Source organism: Pinus tabuliformis, chromosome 8 (assembly GCF_031772625.1).
Source record: "Pinus tabuliformis cultivar Carrire ecotype Pingquan chromosome 8, CPIR1, whole genome shotgun sequence".
NCBI lineage: Eukaryota > Viridiplantae > Streptophyta > Pinopsida > Pinales > Pinaceae > Pinus > Pinus tabuliformis.
In genome coordinates this window covers 2034630052-2034638724 of record NC_142294.1, presented here as the reverse complement: position 1 = coordinate 2034638724, position 8673 = coordinate 2034630052, and positions in this window count along the sequence as shown.

The following is an 8673-nucleotide window of genomic DNA, read 5'->3' as shown; positions in this document are numbered from 1 at the left end:
AAGTGGCAGAACCGCCGCATTTTCCAGGGCTGCACCCTTCCGTTTCTTTCAATTCTTCCTATCATTCAGGGGTCTTTACCCGACCTCTCTTAGTTTGCTCTTCAAGGCAGAGGTTTTTTGGTTTATTTGGTTATTGTTCTCTCATTAAGAAGATTTTGATCATCTCCACATATTTTTCTGCAACATGTCTCGACCAATATCTGCTGACTGATGTCTGTCTATTCTCATAGAATGTCATAGAATTTCATGAGGCTATATCTGAGAAGGCCTTCCTTCTTTCTCTCTGTAGATGTTTCTACTTATCGCCACAGGGCTGTATTGGGACCACGCTTCGTTATATTGCCACAGGGCTGTATTGGGACCATGCTTCAAATTTTGAATGTGGCTTCTCGCCCTTTTGTACCTTGATCTTTCAACAATATCAATATATAATGATTTTTCTTCTGAAAAAAAAAAAATCTTTAATTATTTGTGTTTGTTTAATATTTTACAATTTTAAATGTATTTAAAAATTATTGTAAGTTTATTGGAACATGGTTGTTTTGTAAGCTTGTAGGACAAGTGTTATAATTTTGTAGAGAAAGTGATACAAATTTGTAGTGTTATAATTTAATATATAACTTTGCTTGTTACTCTATGCTATGCTATACATTTCATTTTAATTAATATGGTTAAATTGTTTTTTTCTATAATTTGTATAGTTGTTGTAGACAAATCTAATAATCAACCAACAAAAACCACTAGAGCTACAAAATACTAATTTTCACTTAATATGCATCTATGAAATGGTGCACATACTAATGTTATTGAAATTATAGAAAATAATTATAATGTCATTTTTTATTGGGATTATATTGCAACGTGATTTTTATTCTATTATTTTATTGCAATATAGTTTCTATTACATTGGATATCTATATATATATATATATATATATTCTTCATAATTTTGCTAAAGCATGTTGGATAATAGTTTTGATAAAGGATGTTGAATTATTTTTTATATACAATTTAGGTTAACTAAAAAACGTTACAATCTCATAAAAAATTATGTGTGTACATTGCAATGGAAGGATTATGTGCATAGATATGTCTAATAGTGAAATGTTTTTAAAAGGTAAATATTGATTTCCTTACAATGAGTTAATCGTATTGATGCTTCACTTTCATTTTGTTTATAGAATATTATTTCCTTGTACAATTATTCACTTGGTGCATAATGTTATATTTTTGACAATATTTAGCATGGAGAAGCAAAAATTGACTTATTGTATATGTAATCTTTGTGAGAATATTAATAAATATTTGTTAATAAATATAATGGTTTAATATTGTAGCCCTTGTGATTGATATGATTTATGTTTTTCTTTGCAATAAAATATGAAATATTTCCTTTATTTTTAGCCAAGTTGTTTCTTTTACCATGGATTTGACTATTTGAAAGTTTCTACTGTTCGAGATTATTGGGCTTATATTTCATTGGATTCCTTTATCGGTGTTGATGAGATTTAAGTTGGTTTGTAAACAATGGAGTGTTTTACTGCAAAACCCAATTTTCCTCACCAGTTGCAAGTGATCCATTGACAAATAATTTGGATTTATTTCTTTGCCAGTTCATATGGGCCATGATTGCTTCGTTGGATCCTACCTTAATGATAAAGGACAAATATTTTCCATGCTTTTTCCTTTTCTTCATTTTGGATACAAAATTCAATGTACATTAGGATTAATGATTCTATTCAGTGCACTTAGAAGTTATTTGCATTCAAAGAATTATTTCATTGTGAAACCTTTTACAATGACCTTTATAAATCTTGGTGTTCTTACCCTTAGGGAGTGGGGATTATTCTCTTTGTTGGAGAAATTTAGTCCGCGAAAATATGAATGGGTTTGGTGAAACATGTGTCCAAAAACATGGATTCACATTTTTTTATTTGTAGCATTGTTGACATGGTTTGGAGGAGGAAAAATATTCGTTATGGTGGCACAACACCCCCAAAGGAGGCTATCTTCTATAAAGGAAATCTTTTCTGGCTATATTTAGACCAAGATTATGATGATTACCCTGCATATGGTTACACTATCTATTGGTTGGATATTAAAAGAAAACATTGAGGTTTTTCATTTGTTCCTATTGCTGACATATGATGTATGTCATTAGGATTATACAGGAACCAACTTATTTCTTATTAATAATGGTTCTACATCCGTTTGGTCACTTGAAGAAATATAAAACTTTGAATTCAGTTAAGCTTGCAATGAACGAAGCTTAGAATATTTTGAAGATGATTGGGGGTTCAGATGGAGGTTGCTCAATATTATCTCTATGGATGTTAATATTAAATTCCCAGGGTGCCTTCCTTTTCATACTACTAAAGGAAAAGTAATTTTGTTGGGTTGCATAGAAGTACAATTAAAGGTATATGATTTGTTGAATGGATTATGCACAACAACAATTGTTGATGGTATTTCCATCCTTGAAACATCAAGGTTCCATGTGCAATCAATTGAGGATTTCAATAATTGGATTGAAAATGGAAATGTTTTCTCGCTTATTCCAAATATAGATTCTATTGTTAACAAACCTCCACTACCTGTGGATATTGCGATTTAGCCTTTGAGGCTTGAACATGTTTTTTATTGTACATAGTTACAAATCTTATGTTTGTTTAATATTTTCAAATATTTTTTGAAGATCATTGTAATTTGAATTTTGACCTTATACTGAAAACATAGCTATGTCAATTTTCAATATTTTTGTTGGAGATTAGTTGTGTTCTTTAGCTATTTCGTAGATTCAACAACGCACTTCATGTTTGTTTTTCTATTGTGATCCGTGTAAATGGAAATGTTTTCCCAGTTATTCCACATAAATATTTTGTTGATAACAAACCAAAATTTCCCTAGGACGTCATTGTTTGAACTTAAAGGCTTGAAATTATTTGGTTTTATAGATTTTTAAATATTATTTCTTTGTACCATCTATTTGATTGTCTATTGAACATAATTGTCGTGTGAGTTTCAAGTCCGTGCTGAAAAAGATAGTCATGTAAATTATTGTTATGTTTCTAAGGATTTCTTACACTCTTCTGTTATTTGATGTATGAAATATTGCATTTGATGATTCTTTTTTTAATGAAATATTTGAAATATTGTTTGTATATGTATATCTTGGAAATTTGAAAGGTTGGTTGTTAGTATTTAAACTTATTTAGTGTCGAAGTTTAGTTGATGTATAAAGTTATAGAAGATTAAGACTTTAAGTTTTTCAAGATGCGAGAATAGATTTTAACCTCTTTTGGAATTGAAAATCAAAATTTCAATATAGTTTAAATTTCATGTAAAAATGTTAAGAAAAAAAAGAAGCAAGCATGGTATGAAAATACCTCGCTCTCCTGGTTCACGTGAGAGAGAAAATGAAGATCAATAACAATGGTATCACTAGAATAAGGATGTTATAAAAGCACAGAGAAGAGCCGCATACCATCAAAAGAAAAAGCTTCAATAAATCATCAAGATGATGAAGTCGTTAGTCGTCAGTATGAAAACATGAGTAGTGTGAGGGGAAGAACATTTTCTTCAAATGTTCGTTTTGCTAGATGTTGAGGGAATCCAAAAATGTACGCCTTTCCAAAATCTTCTAGCAATAGTCTTCTTTGGGAACACCGTGTTTACAAAGAGAGCATTCATACAAGTTAGAACCATGATCCATCTGCAAACAATGGAAGAAATGCAATATTGGAAGATGGGCATAATGATGCCAATGAAGAATTTGTGACATCTGGTTTATTTGTTGATAGTGATATGGTTCCTCGCATTGTTGACAATTTGGAACATTCTGTTGGAAATGTGGGGTGGGAAATTCCTTGAAACAACTATATAGTCAATGTCGTTAGTCCTTTGGAATATGTGCACACTTTCTTTGTTGCAACAACATAGGTACTTCAAGTATTTTCTTTTCATAATATTTTTACATCTCGATGAAAAATATTTATTGTTGTATCGTTTTTTTTGTTTTGTCACTTTTTGTAGAACAACGTGGCAATGAATATTAGTCGAGAAAGAGATTTAGAACCAATACAACCTTTATCTGTTCTTAAAGTTGAACCTCGACCATTAAACTGCCAAACTTCAGGAAATTGCTAGAATGATGATCTCCTTAACCGTAACTATGAAACCTTGGGTGTTTCATGGGAAGAACATTTCATTCAAATGTTTCTTTCCCTTGATGTTGTGCATCTCCAAAATTTTCCACTTTTGCAAATGTTTCCTCACATTAATCTTCTTTGGGAACATTGTCTTTACATAGGGAGGCTTCATAGAAGTGAAAACCATGAGTGCTCTAGAAATGATGGAAGAGATGCAATATGAGAAGATAGGCACAATGATTCCATTGAGAAACTATCTGCTTATGATGTTTTTGCCAATATTAATATGCTTGCTAGGATGGTTGACAATTTGTGATAACCTATTGGGAATGCCGCAACTAGCATTTCTTGATGTAACTTGTAGACAATATTATTGGTGCTAGAGAATGTATACATATTTGTTATGTAGGAACAACACATGTGCTTGATGTGGATTTAATTTTAAATGGTTTGTACATTGAACGTAATTTTTTTAATGTTTTATGCATATTTTATTTTACGTTTTTTGGCAGAACATTATTTAAGTGAATAGTGGTCGAGAAATAGATTCACTGCCAAGGAAACCTAAACCAGTTCCTCGAATTCCACCTAGACAATTAAACAACCACGAAAATGCATATGTTTTTTCTATTTAATTTGTTGTTCACTTCAAAAATTTAACTTGCCATTTTTTAAATCTCTGATTTTGACATCATGATTTTTATTTTTTTGCAAGAAGAACATACTCAGCTACAACCAACTTAGAAGAATGGATTCCCATCATTTATGGAAAGAAATTATCCAATCAATAGTGTTTTCACATCGTAGTTAGCATATATTGGTGTTTGGTAGGGAAAATGAAAGTTCTCACTATCATTTTAGCAGCAAGATGATTGAAGTTCATAAAAAATTTTGATCGAGTATTGATAATTTGTCTATTGTGCAAATGTGTCAAGTGTGCAACGAATGTTATCCTAGTATACAAGTTGTAAGATGGCATGAAGGGCCCATTTGTAAAAGATGTAAGAGTGAGAGAGGTTCTCACAATTTTTCTCGCTTTAACAACATAGATCTAGGTGAACAACCTGAGTTTCTAAGAGTTTTGACACAAGTCAACGAGATGCTAATAGCATGAGTAAATCCAACATTGATCGTGACACATGCTTGTGGTGGTTAATATAAATATAGTGGTGTTGTCGCTGCAACAAACATCCTCCAAAATTTTTCCTATACTTGAATTTTGGAGCCGACTGTGGATATTGCAATCAACCTTTCCGTATTCACTTCTAGATCTGTTAATTATTTGAGCTCCCTTTTGGAAAGTAAGTGTTGAAGTCACCACACATTCTCAGTCTGTAATGAATTCATGAGCGCACTTCTTCACGCAAGCTTGAATAAGCCTAGAACAATATATTAAGACAATGCTTGTGCTATTTTCAATCAATGTCGACCGTCAGTGCGCATTGACATTGTTATTTTCTTGCTTATAACTGTGTTTGTACTTCTATTTCGGTGAGTTTTGCAAATTGTTGCTTTTGCGCACTCTTGCTTTCGTGAGTGTCATTTTCATGCTTTTAACTGTCACTCTTTCTTGCTCTCACTTTAATTATTGTCATTTTCATGTTATATTAACTTTTGCATGTGTTTCTTTCACTGTCGTTCGCATATTGCGTGTCGTTCACACTTTTCTTGTCATGTCGCAAATGTCGTCTTTTGGCGTGCGAACTATTGCTTATCGCGTAAAATGCAGTGTTGGCTTGTTTCAAGGGGAAATATTTGTGATAATGAGTTTTATTATCATGCAGACATGTTTTTTTACTCATTTCCAAAGTTTCAAGCACTGTCACACAAGTGTCACTGCTTTCTCGCAAAGTGTGTCTTTTGTGTCACACTTGGTAGGAGTCATCGCAAAGTTGTTGCATTGAGGAAGTATGTTGTTCATGTGTTCAGAGTGTTCCTTGTCATGTTTTGAAGTGATCTAAGTGTGTGATAATGCTTAGAGTCTCTCTTTTGATCATATTCATCTCAAAGATCCAACACTTAGTGCAACTAGGAAAACTCCCTGACAGGCCACGCAGCCTCATTCTACCATAACTGAAACGTGAATTGCGCAGTCGAAGTCCTCAAGCAATACCATTGTCCCTTGGCACTATGAAATGCACCTTCCAGCATTGTGAACTTCTCAATCACAGTGCTTAAGCTCAACCTTTGACCTGAAAAACTGTGAAATTTCTCTCTCCAACCCGTTTAGTACTGCGCATTGCACATTCACAAGGCTCAAGCCTCAACCCTGATCTCTTGAAATGTGAAATTATGCAATCACCTGGGCTACTCTTCCTTCTAGAACTATGCAGTGGAAAAAATTAGGGCTCAAGCCCGCAATCTGGCTCCCTGAGCTCCCCAACTGTGCAATCTTTTTTCTCAGTCCAAGATTGAACTGTGCATTACACATTCTCAAGGCTCAAGCTTGACCCCTGACTACCTGAGTTGCGAAAATGTGCGGTCACTGAGCCTCTCCCTCAGCCTGCCACCCGATTCTGGCTGATTCGGTGGATCATCATGCAACATATTAGACTAAAGGGTTTATCAGACTGATTTCCTCTTGTCATGAGCGAATCACAGATGCAGGTACTCTATCATACCATGACAAGATGATGATGAAGGAGGTGGAGAAGGAGACCATGCCATAAGACACTTCTTTAGTTGCAAAGAAAAGTCGATCAATTAAGAGGAAGAAAAGGGTCATCATATCGAGACAACAACTGGAGATCAAGTTACACTGAAGACTCCTCATCTCTAAGCCATTTGGAGGACAAAGAAGAAGATCATGTTCCATATTTTAGAAGACACAAAGAAATCAACAACAAAGAATGGCTTGGCATTGCCATGTCATCATCCAAGTCCATGTCATCGGTGCCATGTCATGAGTCACCATGTTCCACATCATTTTGTGGAATATGTAATTCAATATTGGAGAAATATAATGTAAAGTGGAAGCCCAAGAGTTATTCATGTAATGTGAAAAGTCATGTAGGAAGTTAACGGGTCATAGAGAAGTCAAATAGTCGTGAGGGTAGCCCAAGAGTCACAAGGGAGGTGAAGGATCACCCCATTTGTTATATATACACCCTCATTGTACAGGTAAAGGAATTTTCACCTTGTATTCTCCCATAAGGCATCAGAGAGATAGAGTTAGTACTTTTTGGGAGCAAGTCGTAGCTCTAATGCTCCACTATTGGATCTAGTGATGTTCATTATATAAATGTTTCTTGGGACTTTTACTTAATACTTGAAGCCTGATAGCCGAAACGTTTTCATGCATGGATCGTGAATATTTGTAAGATTGTCCAGTGAATTTTTATGGTTCATGTTTTCTTTCACCTGTACTAAAGTAGTTGAATTAATTCAATTATTTTAGTGCTTATTATATTGATAATATCTTGTAACAATTTCAATGACCATTGCATCCTTGTGGACTATTCTGCTTGATGTTAGATGGATCTTCCCATTGATGTGTGTCTCTACTAGGGTGATACTATTACCTCTCTCTTAGAGGCTCACTTTATATTCCCCTCCGTAGTAGAATAACCTTGACACACCTACAATTAAACACTCACCATGCACACTTACTAGCTTTTCACAAAGGCACATACACACTTTCTCTTGCTGACAGCTAAAGCCAAGGAAAATATATAAGAGCATATGGTAACAAGGCCAATATTCCATATGGGAATCCTATTCTAAATGGTGTCAGGTCTAATTGGGACTTCACATCAGGGAGACCCCCTTTGTTGACGGATTTCCAGCACCTGTCAACAAATGGCACTAGAAGGAGGGCCAGACGACAAGTTGTGTCCGTTGAATCTATTTTGAATCTCTTATTCTAAATGGATCATCCTAAAATCGTACATCGGGGTGTTTTTCTAACCTTTCCCTTGGTGAAATTTCAATCCCCGATGAGCCTCTTTATCACTCGTCCCAATTGAAGTTTTGTGGTGATGATGGAATGTCCTTAATCAAGCACATTTACGATTTTATTAAATTTTTTGAATATTATGAAGTTGATAGTGAAGATGTGGCTTTTATTCTCTTCTGCCTCACCCTTGAAGGTCAAGTTAGTTGATGGTGTCATACCTTACCATATGCTTCCATCCATTATTTTCATCATTTCCTCCAGGAGCTTCATCAAGCTTTCGATATATATGATTACCAAGACATTCTTAAAATAATTAATCAGATAAGAATGAATCCTAATGAATTAGTTGAAGATTTCTTTGATCAATTCCTTCACCTTTGTTGTGAATTTCCTGAAGAAGATACAGATTGGGATTTCTTGAAACAAAAGTTTCATCGTTTGATTCACATTTCTTTGCACGGTGAACTTGAACCTCCTAATGTTTCTACTTCCCCAACTCTTGTGAATCACGAGACACCTCTAATTTCAGAGGAGGAATTTACTGATCCTTTTGTTCCTTATCCTCCTCCTTTTTCAATTCCGATGAAGGTGCCTATGTGCGATGATAAAAAAATTGGGATATATGGAGAT